This window comes from Benincasa hispida, chromosome 5 (assembly GCF_009727055.1).
Source record: "Benincasa hispida cultivar B227 chromosome 5, ASM972705v1, whole genome shotgun sequence".
In the NCBI taxonomy this organism is placed as follows: domain Eukaryota; kingdom Viridiplantae; phylum Streptophyta; class Magnoliopsida; order Cucurbitales; family Cucurbitaceae; genus Benincasa; species Benincasa hispida.
The window spans coordinates 35993011-36010063 of record NC_052353.1 but is presented as its reverse complement, the minus strand read 5'-3'; the positions used below and the strand labels follow the sequence as shown (position 1 = coordinate 36010063).

General features: G+C 36.0%; 1 pseudogene; it reads left to right on the top strand.

The window, feature by feature from the left end:
• Positions 1-3081: 3081 nt before the first annotated feature.
• On the top strand, positions 3082-3612 carry LOC120078568 (annotated as a pseudogene).
• Positions 3613-17053: the final 13441 nt, after the last annotated feature.

The window sequence follows — 17053 nt, the reverse complement described above, 5'->3', positions numbered from 1 at the left end:
TTTTTTTCGCTCCATTTCATAACCATATTGTTTTATAAAGTTAAATTTATAAATATTATTTCTACGTATAAAATTATTGATTTTGTTGTCTAGTTTTTTACTAGTATTTTCAACTACCAAACTAACTTTTAAAGAAATTAAGGTCCATTTTGGTAATCATTTCGTTTTTTATTTTTGGTTTTTAAAAATTAACTCTATTTCCTCCTTGTTTCCACTTTATTTTCTCCTTATTTCTTACCATGATTTGTATCTTTCTGAAGTATAATGGTTGAATTCTTAATTAAATTTCAAAAACAAAAACAACTTTTTAAAAGCTACTTTTTTAAGCTTTATTTGGTAACCATTTGTTTTTTTTTTTTTTTTGTATTTTTTAACATTAAGACTGTTGATATTACTTTTACTTCCAAATTTCTTCATTAGTGATCTACCTTTTATCAATGGTTTTAAAAAAATCAATCCAAAATTTGAAAACTAAAAAAAGTAGCTTTTAGAAACTTGTTTTTGTTTTGGAATTTAGCTAAGAATTCAACTATTGTACTCCATAGATATGCAAATCATTGTAAGAAATGAGAAGAAAATAGGCTTAGTTTTCAAAAATAAAAAATAAAAACGAAATGGTTACCAAACGGCCTTTAGTTTTCAAATTTGGCTTGATTTTTTAAACCATTGGTAAAAGGTAGATAATAAAGGAAGAAATTTAGAGGATAAAGTAGTGTCTATAGATTTAATTTTTAAAAACAAATTCAAAAACCAAATGAATTTTTAAACTGAATTTTTGTTTTTAGAATTTGACCAACGATTGAATTCCTTACATGTTTTTAAACGAAATTGTTATGAAATGCACAAACATTTTACTTTTTGACTTATATGAATTATATGGATAAAATATGGGTATATGGTTTATATTAAGATCAAAATCCCTAAAAGAAAGTCTAGACATTGACATGCATGTTCTTATGTTATAAGGAGATAAATGAAAGGAACAAGATTATGAAAGTGATGGCCGCTCACATGGGCAAGCTAGGGAGGTGTTATTATATATTAAAAACCATGGCTTTGCATTGGCAGCCGCAATCTTTATAGACTTTGTCAGTTATGGGGCTTGTAGTGTAGCCATGTGAACCAATGCCAATACCGGATGTTGACACATTATCATATTGAAGAAAAACATTTGTACCTTTGGGTTTGGGTATTCAACTTTATAAAAATATCTTAATTACCCTTCTTATGCAACAAGTTTCGATCTCATTGCAGGCTTCTCGTGGGTTTGACTTTTAACCTATTTTTACTAGTCTAATCTCGCTTTTCAAGTACACTTACGTTAAAGATCCTCGTATTGGTGTGGTATCGAACCTACCACACTTCGATGCTTAAGTTAGTACATGAAGTATATAATTCAGTCAAGCACATAAAAGTAAGATAATGGATCTTCTTGGGAGATTACTAATTACCCCTTTCTCTTTTGAGGTGGTTGAAATGGGCTATTTATAGTGCATTCCTTTGGTAGTCCCCTGCGGTTACATGTGACTCTAGCAATATCACAGTAATTTATGACACTCAAGGTCGTAGAGCGTCAGACCTAGTGCAGTTCGGTTTTCTTTATTAGTAAATATTTACTTACTCGGTTAGGCAACCTAAACCACATAGTTCTGACTTTTTTCTTTTGGGATGCACGTTTATCCATGTTGCTTCCTAGTTTTTTTCTTAGACTTGGACCTATCTATGAGTTTAAGTCTTGCCTGGGACACTCTCAACAATTTTATTCCTCTCATATTATTTTGGTTGTTTAAAAATAATGTTGAACGACTTGAAAAGAACTGTATGATACTAAAGTAGAGGAGATTATTAGTTAAAAATCAAAACTCTTAAGCTAATAATATTAACAATTCACTATTCGACCATTAAAATATAAAATTACTCAATATATTTGGAAAGAGTGTTTAAGAAAAGGGATATGTTAGGTCTCAGAGATTGGAGTCTCTCCTCGTCTTTTCTCTTGCCTCTTGATAATTATGTTGTTTTATCTCTCTTTTTTGAGCTCCTCTCTAATTTACATGGATCTTCTTGTATATTTCACTTTTAATCATGCATTGATTTTGGTTTTAGGATATGTTAAGGTATTAGGAATGTACCAACTAAATTGAGACATTTTGATGCATCTACTAATCCTTTATTCTTCGAACTCTCACTAAACATAATAATAATCAAAGATTATTAAATATAGATAAAACCCTTATTTGCTCACACTATTGTGTTGAACGAATTGAGTACTTTAACGATGCTAAAAACTCAGATGGGACAGAAACAATGGTTAGAAATGAGGGGTATTTGCAACTATAATAAATAAATAAGTAAATTTAAAATTTGGTGTGCCCTAGGTTTTACTTTTTTGCAAACATGTAAAAAAACTCCTGTCTGAAAATTTGGTTACTATATTATTTCTATGTGATTGTTATGCGATTGTTATATGGTTTTTATGTAATTGCTACTCCTACAATTTCAAAAAAATTAAAGTCATGATTTTCGTTTCCTAAAATGTATTTGTCATACAATGTAATTTTCCTAAAAATAGTTGAAAAATTAGAAGGATATTTGACGAATTTATTTTAACGTTATATAACTACAAAATCATATATGAAGAAATTAGTGTTTAATTAATTTATATCCAAAAAATATGTGTTTTTAAATTAAAAAAGGACATCGGGTTAAATTATAAAAGTGATCTATTTAGGGAGAATGAATTCAATTTAAGGTGGTCGTCTACTTAGAGTTCAATATATATCTTATGCATTTTATTCACACTCAAATGTTGCAGGAGTAGACACGTTGTCTGAGATCCCTGCAAATGCATGCAATCCTGCCCGATACACACAGATATTAAAAGAACAAAGAGAGAAAAAAAAAACTCGAGAACAAATAAACTAACCTAACGGTAATCCATAGTTAGAATCCATGGCGCATAAGATGCCTCTATTTTTGTTTCTTTATTTAGCATTCAAACGCCAACCATCATCTAAAAACTATTTCATTCTCACTATAAATAAACCTTCACCAAATAATGTCCATACTCCCACACGGTGCCTTTCACATTCTTCCTTTATTCCATCAACCCTTAAAAATAAGATGTCCAAAATCGCACTCGCCACCGTTCTCGTCGCCCTTTGCATTGTTGTGCTAACCCTAACCCCCATTGTCGTTGCCCAAAACAGCCCACAAGACTTTCTTGATGCACACAATGCGGTTCGAGCAACAGTCGGGGTTGAACCCCTTTTTTGGGACGAAGAACTTGAAACTTACGCTAAAAATTACATCGGATCAAAGATTAAAACTTGCGAGATGGTGCACTCCAATAGCCATTATGGTGAGAACTTGGCAACGGTAAACGGCGAGTTGACGGCAGCGGCTGCCGTGAAGGCATGGCGGATGAGAAGAAGTACTATGACCATAACTCCAACAAATGTGTGGGAGGCGAGTGCCGACATTATACACAATTGGTGTGGAAGGATAGTTTTTTTGGTGGGTTGTGCTACTGTTAAATGCAAAAACAATTGGACTTTAGTCTCATGCAACTATAGTCCTACTGGCAATGTTGTAGGAGAGCTACCTTATTAGGTGATGATCAAAATGTATTTCATTTCACGATCTAATTATATGAAAGGAAGAGACATTTAACACAATCCCTTCAAAAGTCAAACGTGGTTGTCTCATGTTTAAATATGGTAGACTTTGTTCTAATAGAATGAAAACACGAGGAAAAAAAACAAAAAAAAATATATAAGTGAAATATTTGTTATGATGTAAAACATTCTTTACAATTATTTTTGAAAAAACAAACGTGGTGGTTATCTAAATAATTCTAGATGTCTATATTATCAGTCATCTACAATTAAATTTAATATATATATAAAGATTCTGTTTGATCGATTCCTAGAAAACAAACATCTCTTGAAAGGCTAAGTTGTAGAATCATTAGTTGAATTTACATTATTGGCATTGGTTTGAGGGACTTTGCCATTGATGAAACTTGCATTCGTGATCGGCGCAGGATTCCATATCAGGGAAACAGGTCCCACCGTTTTCCCTTTTGTTTTTCCTGGGATTTTTTTTGTTTAATTTTTTTTCCTAAAATTCTATTTTGTTCGGGTTTGTACACTTTTTTTGGGCTTATATTGGACTAAATTAAAAACTATACTAAAATGTCAAAAGTTAAATTCCTGATATATATATATGGTAGATTGACAAAGACCACAATTTAAATAACAAATAAATGGCATAAACATAAAAGAATAATTGGGATGTGTATAGATCTCTACAGAAAATTTTAAGAAAGATTGACATTTAACATAATCCCTATAAGTGAAACATGGTTGTCTCATATTTATAACTATGGGAGACTTTGTTTCTAATAGAATAAAATACGAGGAAGAAAACAAAAATAATATATAAGTGAAAATATCTTGTTATTGATGTCGGAAACATTACTTTTTGAAAAACAAGCGTGAGTGATTATCTAAATACGCTTAGATGTCTATGTTTTCAGTCATCTACAATTTACAATTTTAGATATATATAAGATTCTGGCTTATTTTGATATCTTAGAAAACAAAACATCCTTGAAAGGCTAAGTTGTAGAATCATTAGTTGAATTTACATTACTGGCATTGGTTTGAGAGACTTTGCCGTTCAATTGAAACTTGCATTCGTGATCGGCGGGAGGATTCCGTATCGGAGAAACGAGTCCTCGTAGGGACCCATTCCTCGTTTTTCCTTTTGTTTCCCTAGGACTTTTTGTTTTCATTTTTTCTCAAAAATTCTATTTGGTTCGGGCTTGTACATTTTAGTTGGGCTTAGATTGGGCTAAATTAAAAACTAGGCTGAATGTGAAAAGTTAGATACCTAATATATATATATTTAAAAACCTAACCAGGACGGGGATGGGATGAGGATACCCTCGCGATCGCCACCCTATCCCTGGTTTAGGGACCCTAAAGGGATCTCCGATTTGACCCATCCTCAGTTAAATCGGGGATTCCCCACCCTGACCAGGGTGGGGCCCTGTGAGAAATTTTACCAACCCTAATTGTGGGAAATGGGTATTGGCATCAGCATCTATATGGGGTTTTGATTTCAAATCAACAAACATGTAGATTATTTCTTTAATAATTAAATTCCAAATGATGCAGTATTTTGTGAGTTTGAGAGAGGATGATGTTAGAATATATTATTTGACATTTAGATTATGTGATTTGAGTTAGATTTATTTAGGCTCCATTATATTTCATAATTATTTCTGTTGACGGCAAGATCCGGCAAAGGGAATTTCCTTGAGTTTCACGTGTGGCATCCCAAATTTTTATGTAATTTAAATTTTATTATGTTATGGTATATGAGAATTATTTTGAATTTTGGAGGTTGAATTGAATTATTGTGAAAGGATAATTCAATTTCTAAATTTTGTTTGGTGAAGAATTTTGGAATTTAAGTTTTAATTTAAGAAGAATTTGGGATTTATTTCAATTTTAATTTAATTTGAAAAATAGAATTAAATTAAATCGATTTAATAGGATAACTTATTTAAATTCATTCTTTCAAAAAGAATTTGGAAGTTTAATCTTTTTTCAAAAATAGAGATTTGGATTTGGAATTGGAGAAGTTAAAGGGAAAGTCAGTTTATTCATATATATATATATATATATATTTCTTGGGATAGTTGCAAATATAGACATTATACTGAAGTATTAATAGATATAATATAATGTAAAAAATTATAAATATGACCAAATTTAAATAGTTTATCAGTGATAGACCATATTATTGGTAGCAATTTATCAGTGATAGACCATATCACTGGTAAGAGTCTATCAATGATAGAAATCTATCACTAATAGACTTGAGAATTGATCAACGATATAAGTCTATTGCTGATAGGCTTGACTATATTTGTAATTTTTTAAATGATGTTATACACTTGGTTATTATACCTAAAAATACTACCAATTGCAATTACACTTTTTTCTTTTATAAGGGTTAAAGTTATTAAAGTTAAAAAAAAAAATTATTTCCTTCCTTTCTTTTTCGCGTGCAAACAAAACACCCCGCCTCCTTTTGAGTTTATGCTTCGTGTGAGCATTCATATCCCTAACGGCGTGACGCCATCAAGTGAAGCTCGTGCTGCATCTCTCTTTTGACCAAGCGTCGTCCTCTGCCTGACACACGGCTGAGCATTCATTCTTCAGACAGCCGATCACTCGCGTCGCCGGAGTTTGTCTCCATCCACTGCCTTGGGGCTGCGTCGTTCCCTATCTTTCAAGACTCCATTCTCTGCCATCGTCGACGCTTTTACCGTCACTGACCCGGTGGGACCGCCACTGCCAAGAGTTTTCGCTAGAATCTTGATTTAAGGGTAAGTTTCAATTAGTTTGATTGGGTTTTCCTGAGGATAATTGAGCACTCATTAAAGTTTTAGCCCTGATTTGTTGAAACTCGTCATATTTTGGATGTTGGTATGTAGGCCAATGAAATTTTTGTCAAAACAATTAAAGACCTAGTCGACAAATTTGAGTGAGTGAAAGATTTGGATCTTGAGGATTTTAGGTGCTTTCGTTTGGGTGTTTTAAGTCGATCCCGTGGATTGTCAATATTGTTGGGCAAGAAGAGGTTAAGCTTGCTAGTTCCTAATGTTTGCAATCTTAGGTAAGTAATCTTTCTACTAGAACTACCTTTATGTCAGGCGATAAAACACAAGAACAATTTAATGATTATAAGGCTGCATGAATCATGATGCATGATTAAAGAGGAAATTGAACATATGAATGTCCTTGTTGATGTATGTGATAAGAATGAGCATAATATTGTCTTATAAGATATTTTATAAGAAAGTATGAGCATGGTCTATATCTTATTTGGCATATATGAGGATGGATGAGCTTTATGTTATGATTTATATGTGGACTCTATTTTATGACCCATGATATTTATGTTAGTGATGGTTACCCCCTATCCGTAGACATGACCTACCAAAGGTTAGTGCTTCCTTCAGGATTCATTAAAGGTTAGTTATCTTCTTTGGGATTTCACTAGAGATTTGTGTTTATTGTGAGATTAACCAAATGTTAGTGAAGGTTTACGAAAATCCTAGACGGAAGTGAGATAATTTTCCAATTTTTAATTTACATAAAAAAATAAAATTTAAAACACTATTATGCATTCCAAGTTATTTACAGCATGCTTAGAATAATATTACAGAGAAGATGAAAATAGGGTTCAAAGATAGTAACCCTTGATGACACAAATTATTTATGAAATCCTTTCAATTGACCACAAATCTTCTTGTTCATGAGCACCAAAGAACATTGCAACACCTAAATCCCAATTTAGTCGGTCACCACCAATGGAGAAACCTCTGTATTCTTGTTAGGATCGAGAATCTAAGAGAGAGTTGTCAGCTTCTCTTAATTTTGGTAGAAGGTAAGGAAGAACAATTCTATAGATGATTTTTATTTTATTTTTTTTTCCTGTAAAGAAATTCACACACTCCGAGCATGACCAGTCTACGTGAACTCTAATGGAGAAGGAAGAAGATCAACGCATAACCTCTAGCCTCATCCTACAATTCCTGAGAGAAATTAGGGAGGGAAGTTATTTTAATAACCCCCTCTTTTTTAATTTAAATTTAAATCAAATTCAAATTTTAATTTAAATAATAACAATACAATAACTAATTTATCATATATATTATATATATAACTATATGTTATATCAAATATAACACATAATATATGGTTTATATTATATCAAATATAATATAAACTATAGTTTGTAATTCTCTCATTAATCTATGATATATGTGTTGGGGATGATGCCCTTAATTCTCGTGTTCTATAGTTTGTTAACATTTTTTGTACGAACGCTTGAGATGTATAATATATGATATTCTTTTTCACTACTTGACTTTGAACATTGGATGTTTTATTTGCTTTACCATAAACCGATAAACTATAATCCATGGTTGTCATTATGTAACTTAAGCATGTATGTGGTGACATACAAGTGGATCATGTCTTATGTGATAACCAAAATGGTCTGTAGTATATTGATATAGGAGGGAAACCTTGTCCTGGTAACGCTACAGATGTGGTCTGCTTTATGGAATGGTTACAAGTGTTGTGACTTGTCACAGATGGTCTGATCCTAATCATTCTTGTGGGAACATGCGAGCAGGGACGTCCTATACAAAGAGTTTGTATAAGACCTGGCCACGAAATGTTAACGTCTCATTATATAACATCGTTCGTGACAGAGGCTTCACTTCACTAAGATGNGTCTCATTATATAACATCGTTCGTGACAGAGGCTTCACTTCACTAAGATGACCATAGGTAACATGATCTCAATCCTGAATGAGTTGGGAACTCCTGTCATTGAGGGCGGTTCTTTGATTTGCATGCGTGCGAGTGACCAGGTAATCGACTCAAACCTACCACTTTGGGGATTCGTCTGATGTTGGAGTTAGGAACTCAGCTATACAAGATGGAATTCCCTCCTTCCTCGAAGCAAGGGTAAGTAGATAGATTTCTCTATTAAGGATTGATCCCCAGGCTTGAACGATGTGGCGTCAAACACCTTTTCATGGCCCGAGAGGTGTTCACACATAGTAGGACTATGTTATATTGTTCATTAGAGGGATCAGTGGTACTTAAGGAGTAAAATGTAACTACAGGTGCAAAATGGTAAATTGGCCTAGCTATACATACGAGTATCTGTGAAGGGTTATCGTACTCATGATTGGTTATATCCGAGTGACACAGAAATATATATGCGGTAGGAAGAGTTCAGCTATCAGTCTTTAGTGGAATTCCTGGCAATTAACAGATGGTGGATCTCGTGGCTAAAGAGTTTAGTCAGCTATTCACGTACCGTTGGAGCTTTAAGCCATAGGTCCATAAGGTCCCCTTGGTTACATGGATTCAAGTTGAGACTCAGTTTTTTGGTAAGTTTGAAATGTTCAGATTGACAAGAGGGAGTTTGATTATATATGATATAATTGAACTGGTTAATTATATATGATATGATTGACTTTATTATGAGATACATTAATTGGAGAAAAATAGATATAATATGATTTATATCTAGTGGAGGAGGAAACAATATGGTTGATATATGATATTAAACTATAGGATAATGAATATAATATGATTATATTTATTATATATTAATTGGACAGTTATAGGATAATTGGCCACTGTTTTCTCCATAACCATGCATTAGTTGGAGGTTCCATTCGGTTTTCATAACTAAAGAATAAAATAAAAGTTGTTTTTATTTTGCAGAGAGCACGGTACAAGCTCACGAGGTGATTGCATCCTATCACTTAGTGAATTGAGAGCCCATACAATAGCTCGAGTTTACTAGGTGATCATTGCGTGCGCTGTCTTCTAAATGATTGCCTAGGATTTACTAAATGATCGCTTAGCGCCGAGCTTTTACTGAACAATCATATAGACGATCATTTACCTTTTCCTACACGATCGTGTACTTCGCCTAAACGATCAATCATCTTCTCTATATGATAGATGTTGCCTTCTGCCACTTGCTTGATCATTGTATACGATCTCATTTCTTTCTTCCCTCTACCAAATCCTAACAAAGCCCACTCTTTGGATTCTCACTCCGAGAATACAAAGGGTTCCAAGTGGTGGTGTCATCCCCATTCTTCGTTTATTCGTGTGGAATCCGTTCGTGGTAGACAATCGGGTGTTGCTGAACGATAGCTTGTCGTTTCAACAAGAGCAAGAGCGTCCGTTAGTGGACAGAGCGTGTTTTGCTGTGAAGAGAGTCTTCAACTGGTAAGTTTACTCATTCCCTTGTTTATTTATCTTTAAGCATACCAGTAATTTAGTAGTTTGATGCATATCTGTATGTGTGAATGTAAATGTGGTAATTCTGTCACAATGCTTTTGGAAAGATCCGCTTTCGCTCAGAGGTACTCTTGTATAAGAGTTTCTTCAATTGGTATCAGAGCCAAAATTCTAATATTCCAAATTCATTGCTGCAAAGAATTGCATTTACATTCTCGGTGGGTAAAAGCATGTCTACTCTCTATTTTAAGCGTTAATTCGTTTGTGGATGTGTGAATTAATGGAGTTTCTAGGATGAAACCTCTGGTTTGTTAAATTCTTTTAAATTTTGAGTTAATTGTAAAGGCCTCTGGTTATCAGGCATTATTAACTGCTATCGAGTCTGTATTCAAAGATAGTTTGAATCTGTGAGTCGTTCGTGAAGAAGATTTATAGCAAGGGTTGTTGTTCTTCGAGGATGAGGACGACCAAGCATTGGTTGAGTCGTGTAGATGATAAGGTAGACAATCGTTGAGTACCGGATACTCGAGAGTTGTTTAACGCGCAAGCACTAGACGATCATATAGCTGAGCAAGCTTCATCTCTTGGTTACTGTCTATACGATCGTGGAGTAAATTGCGTAGTAAATCATTTACCTTTCGCATGTTAAGCAATCGTATAGACGACCGAGCTTCGTAGCTTCGTTGTCGTCTAAGCGATCGTTTAGCATCCGCGCATTATCGTCTACTGTGCTACACGATCGTTTACCTGGAGGCATTTACTAAAAAATGAGAGCTTCGCTCAACGGTTCAAGACCCGGTTCATCTGTGAACCGGTTTGCTCGGTGGAAAAATGTAATAGATAGAATTTTTCATTTCGGTTTTTGAGGTGGTTCATCCCGGTCCATTAATCTGCGTTATTATACATGAGATGTATGTTTTATATATATGTCATATGGTATGCACATATAGAAAAATCCCACCTTAGGTTATGCTTTGGTCATGTATCATCTCTTTATTATAAGTGTTATGATTTAGAGAAGCATGATTTAAATTATGTAAGAATATGCTCATGCATCATATAATATAAGAGTTATATTTATGCATGCATAAAGCATTGACATGCATCATCTTTATATTATAATTTTTATAGTATAAAGGTGTATGGAAAGCACGTGTGCTTGGTTATTACTTGTATATAAAAGTTGTGTATAGTAATGACTGGACATTGCATGAAGCATGACACATAGGCTAAATTTATAAGCGTTATAAATACCTTGTTGTGTGGCAATGTTTCTTTTAGTTGTTTCTTTTATAATGGTTATAAAAGAAATTAGAACTAACATTTATAAGAAAGACATGCATGCACACTTAGGTTTAATTCACGGTTTTAAAATGTTTAAAACTTGGATGAGATAGATCTACGATCACGATTCTAATATGATTAGCAACTTTAGGCTTTAATCTTTTAATTAGTTTAATAGGATTAAATTGACTAACAAAAGGTTAAACTGTAGCAAATCTATCTATAAGGGACCTTTTGTTTAATGCGGGTTCTGTCTACGCTAGGGTATTTAAGGTGACAGAAACGTAACACCCCTACCTGGGAACCTACCTGGAAAGGTGAATTAGATAGATATGATGCATGCATGCAAGTTAAGGACAGTTCATTAAAGAGTTTAATGTGACTACTTGAACTTGTATTATTTCAAAGACAAAAGTTGTTTTTTAGTGGACTTATAAATGACTTAGACTAAAAGAAGTAGCCGGATTGTCTAGGTTAATGAACCCCTAGGTAGAACATTCAGTGTGAGATACTTGGGGCATATGATGCTTCATTTAAATCTCTTGTGTTTCTCCCTTATTGTCCACGTCGTGAGATCTTCCCTCGGCCTCGTGGCACCCTGGGAATGTCCCTCTAATTGATGGTGTTTGAGTAGGTCAATATCAAGGTGGATGGAGAGAATGTTCATAGTAAGTGAGAGCGGGAAGTGCGACAGTATATCCCACTATCTCTCTCGTTAGGTTGAATAAAGTTTATGTGCATTGCCTCGAGGAACCCTGGGAGTGTCCCCCAAAAGGATGGCAGTTTTATGCGTTTCTTTATTTGATCTACTGTAAGAGGATGAGGTTAATTAGTCTCCTATCCTAATTTACTTCTTCCCTACCGTGGGCTCATTAGGACGGGACTCTGGGGCCAAAAACGAGGGGTCACACATACGCAAAATTGTTAAGGGTTGATAGTTATGGACCAAATAAATGTGGCTGTTAGGTTCAGTTTCAAGAGTTGGTTCTTCCTAATGGTTGAGAATATGTCATCCCAATGAAGGGGCATCTGATCACCCCACCGGTGACGTTTTTCCTGCCTCGCTAGGGCAACATTGCAAAATAGAAGTCTTAATAACTTAGGGTACTTGAAAACTATTTTTCTAAAACTAATTGGTTAAAATATGGTTTAGTAATGTCTTATAAAAGTTTGTTCGTTTTTCACCAACGGTTTTTAAAATGGCCACAACCACAATTGTTTTGTTAAGTGCCAAAAAACATATTGGCGACAACTATTCGAATTAAAAACATATGATCACGACGATACTCATCATTGAGGATCTGATGTTTGCCCTTACGGAGGTCTGTCCTCCTATTCCAGCTCCAAATGCCGCTCAAAATGTTAGAGAGGCATACGAGTGATGGACACGGGCAAATGAGAAGGCCAAGAAGTATGCCCTGTGGTCTCAGCACGTGAGATCATGGAGTCCCAACGGGGGAAGTTCGGACAACTGTCTGAATAGCTCAAGCACGGGGCTCTTAAATAAATCTTTAACTCCAAAATGGAGGAAGGAACCTCTGTTCGTGAATGTGTGCTTAACATGATGGTCCACTTTAACGTGGTGGAGATGAATGAGTCTAGAATCGATGAGCGCTATCAGGTTAGCATAATCCTGCATTCTTTACTGGAGAGCTTCCTTCAGTTTGTTAGTAATAAGATTCTTAACAATGTGGAATATACCCTTAGAACTCTCCTCAACGAATTGCAGACATACCAATCTTTACTGAAAAGTAATGAGAGAAAAGGGGGTGGGGCAAATGTTGCCTCATCTTCTAGGACGTTCTATCAAGGTTCGACCTCAGGAACGAAGTCTGTATCTTCTACTTCTAACTCTGGAAAGGGGAAGAATAAGAAGAGTGGTAAGGAGATAGGGAAAGCGTCTGCTAACCCACCACCTATCGCCCGAATGAGGCGTCTACCACCGGTTGAAAAAAGAAAATGTTTCCACTTCAACCAAGACGAACACTGGAATAAGAGTTGTCTTCGCTGGCTGAAGGAAAGGAGGGCGGCTAAGGCCAAGGCAGACAAAAGTAAATATGATTTACTTGTGCTAGAATCTTGTTTAATGGAGAGTTATGATTCAGCCTGGATAATTGATTCAGGCGCCATTAATCACGTTTGTTCTTCTTTTCAGGGGATTAAATCCTAGCGACAGCTGGACGCTGGAGAGATGACGATGCGGGTAGGCACTGGGCACGTCGTCTCAGCTATGGTAGTGGGAGGCATCCAATTAACCTTACATAATAGGTTTCTTGTATTAAAAGATGTTTTTGTAGTTTCTGAGTTAAAAAGGAACTTAATTTACTTAAAGTATCTGTTATAATGTAAATACACTATTGTTTTTAATACAGATAAAGGATGGTGTTGAAATTTGTACAGCTAAACTTGAAAATAACTTGTATGTGCTAAGACTGTTAGCCTTAAGTTTTCTCCATAACATAGAGATCTTTAAATCTACCGTAACTCAATCTAAACCTCAACGAATTTCTAAAAAAAAAATGGCCAACTTTGGCACCTTCGATTAGGGCACATCAATGTCAATAGAATTGAGAGATTGGTGAAGAATGGCTTTTTAAGTGAGTTAGAAGAAGATTATTTACCGATGTGTGAATCTTGCCTTGAGGGTAAGATGACTAAAAGACCTTTTACTGGAAAAGGTTATCGAGCCTAAGAGCCTCTTGAGTTAGTACATTCTGATCTCTATGGTCTATGAATATGCGAGCCTAAGGAGGCTACGAGTATTTTATCAGTTTCATTGATGATTACTCTAGGTGTATGTTTATCTGATGTAACGGAAGTCTGAATCCTTTTAAAAGTTCAAAGAGTTCAAGGCTGAAGTTGAAAATGCATTGGAGAGACGGATTAAAACACTTCCATAAGATCAAGGTTAAAAGTTTTTGGATTCAGCATTCTAGGACTATTTGATAGAACATGGAATCGTTTTCCAACTCTCAACGCCAGGTACACCTCATCATAATGGTGTAACAGAGAGGAGAAATAGAACCTTGTTGGACATGGTTCGTTCGATGATGAGTTACGCTTCCTTACCGGATTCGTTTCGGGGTTTCTTAGTGAAGAATGTGGTATATGTACTCAACTGTGTTCCTTCTAAGAGTGTTGCGAGAACACCTCTAGAGTTGTGGAACAAGCGTAAAGCTAGTTTACGTCACTTCCACATTTGGGGTTGGCCAGCATATGTGCTTGAGGAAAATCCCAAGAAGTTGGAACTACGGTCGAGGTTATGCCTCTTTGTAGGCTACCCCAAAGGTACACGAGGGGGTTACTTTTATGATCCATCGAAAAATAGGGTGTTTGTTTCTACAAATGCTACTTTCTTTGAATAGGATCATATTAAGGAGCACAGTCCATATAATAAAGGCGTGTTACGTTAGCTTTCCAACAAAACTACTAAAACTTCAAAAAGAGCTATTGAAGGGCCTGCTTCATCAGCAAGAGTTGTTGATGATAGTTCATCTAGTAGGTCGGTTCGTCCTCAAGAGTTGAGGGAACTTCGACACAGTGGGAGGGTTTCGAACCCACTCATTCACTATCTGGGTTTCACGAAAATCCTCGCTATGGTAGCAGATGGCGACGTTGAGGATCCGTTGTCTTATCAGAAGGTAATGGAGGATGTTGACTGGGTTGAATGAGTCAAATCCATGGATCTCCAGATGGAGTCGATGTACTTCAACTCAGTATGGGATCTGGTAGATCAGTCTGATGGGGTAAGACCTATAAGTTGTAAATGGATCTACAAGAGGAAACGGGGTGCTGATTGGAAGGTACAAACCTTCAAGGCTCGACTTGTGACAAAGGGTTATACCCAGGTGGAGGGAGTTGACCATGAGGGGACCTTCTCGCCTGTTGCCATGTTAAAGTCGATCCACATCTTCCTGTCCATTACCGCTTATTATAATTATGAGATTTGGCAAATGAATGTCAAGACGGTTTTTTTGAATGGCAATCTTGATGACCATTTACATGGTGGAGCCCGAGGGATTCATTGCCCAAGGTCAAGAGAAAACAGTTTGCAAACTGAATTGGTCCAGTTATGAACTAAAACAGACGTCTCAATCTTGTAACATTCAGTTTGATACTGCGATCAAATCGTATGGCTTTGACCAAAACGTTGATGAACCTTGTGTCTACACAAAGATCGTCAACGGTTCATTAGTTTTCTTAGTGTTGTATGTAGACAATATCCTACTCATTGGGAATGATGTAGGTCTCCTGACTGCAGTTAAGAACTGGCTAGCAACCCAAATCAAAATGAAAGATTTTGGAGAGGCTCAGTTTATTTTGGGTATACAGATCTTTCGGGATCATAAGAACAAAGTCCTAACACTATCTCAGGCATCATACATTGACAAGATGTTGCTCAAGTACTCGATGTAGGACTCCAAAAGAGGCATACTGCCGTTCAGGCATATAGTAACTTGTCTAAGGACGTTGAGGAAATGAGACGGGTCCCATATGCATTTTTCGTTGGCAGTTTAATGTACGCAATGCTTTATACTAGGCCAAACACATGTTACGCTATGGGAATAGTAAGTAGGTAGTAGTCTAACCTAGGCCAGCATCACTGGACCACAATTAAGAACATCCTCAAGTATCTTCGAAGAACGAGGGACTACATGCTCGTGTATGGATCTAGGAATTTGATCCTTACTGGATATACGGATTCTGACTTTCAGACTGATATGGGCTCTCGCAAGTCCACTTCAAGGTCAGTTTTTACTCTTAACGGAGGAGCTGTAGTGTGGCAAAGCACTAAGCAGGGGTGCATCGTCGACTCCACGATGGAGGTCAAGTACGTAGCAGCTTGTGAAGCTGCTAAAAAGGTTGTCTTGCTCAGGAAGTACCTGACAGAGCTGGAAGTGGTTCCAGATATGTCTAGGTCTATCACTCTATATTGTGACAATAGTGGTGTTGTGGCAAACTCCATGGATACTAGGAGTCATAGGTGCAACAAACACATAGAACGAAAGTATCACCTTATCTGCGAGATAGTGCATCGAGGGGACATGACAGTCACGAAGATTGCTTCCAAGCACAACGTTGCTGACTCGTTTACGAAGGCTTTCACGACTACAGTGTTTGAGAGTTACCTTCAGAGCATGCGTCTACGGGACCGCCCACGGCTGGACTAGGGCAAGTGGGATATTTTTTTATACTGGGCCTTAGTGCCCTAATTTATTGTTGTGTACTAGTTTTATGTATACCCCACTCACTTTAGGACAAGTGGAAGATTGTTGGGAATGATGCCCCAAAAGTCTCGTGTCCTGTAATTTTTAAACACTTTTTGTACGAACGCTTCTGATGTATAATATATGGTATTTTCTTCACTACTGACTTTGCACATTGGATGTTTTATTTACTTTACCACAAACCAATAAACTAACATCTCTAGTTGTCATTATGTAACTTAAACATGTATGTAGTGACATACAAGTGGATCATGTCTTAGATGATAACCAAAATGGTCTGTAGTATATGGATATAGAAGGAAAACTTTATCATGGTATTGTTACAGATGCGGCCCGCTTTGTGGAATGGTTACAAGTGTTGTGACTTACTACAGATGGTCTGATCCTGATCATTCGTGTAGGGACATGCCAGCGGGGGTGTCCTATACAAAGAGTTTGTATATGACTTGACCATTAAGTGTTAATGTCTCGTTATATAACGTCGTTCATGACAGAGACTTCACTTGACTAGGATGACCATAGGTAATATGACCTCAATCCTTAGTGAGTTATGAACTTCTGCCATTGAGGGCGATCCTTTTATTTGCATGGGTGCGAGTGGCCAGATCCCCAACTCAAACCTACCACTTTGAGGATTTGTCTGATTTGGGAGCTAGAAACTCAACTACATAAGATGGAATTCAC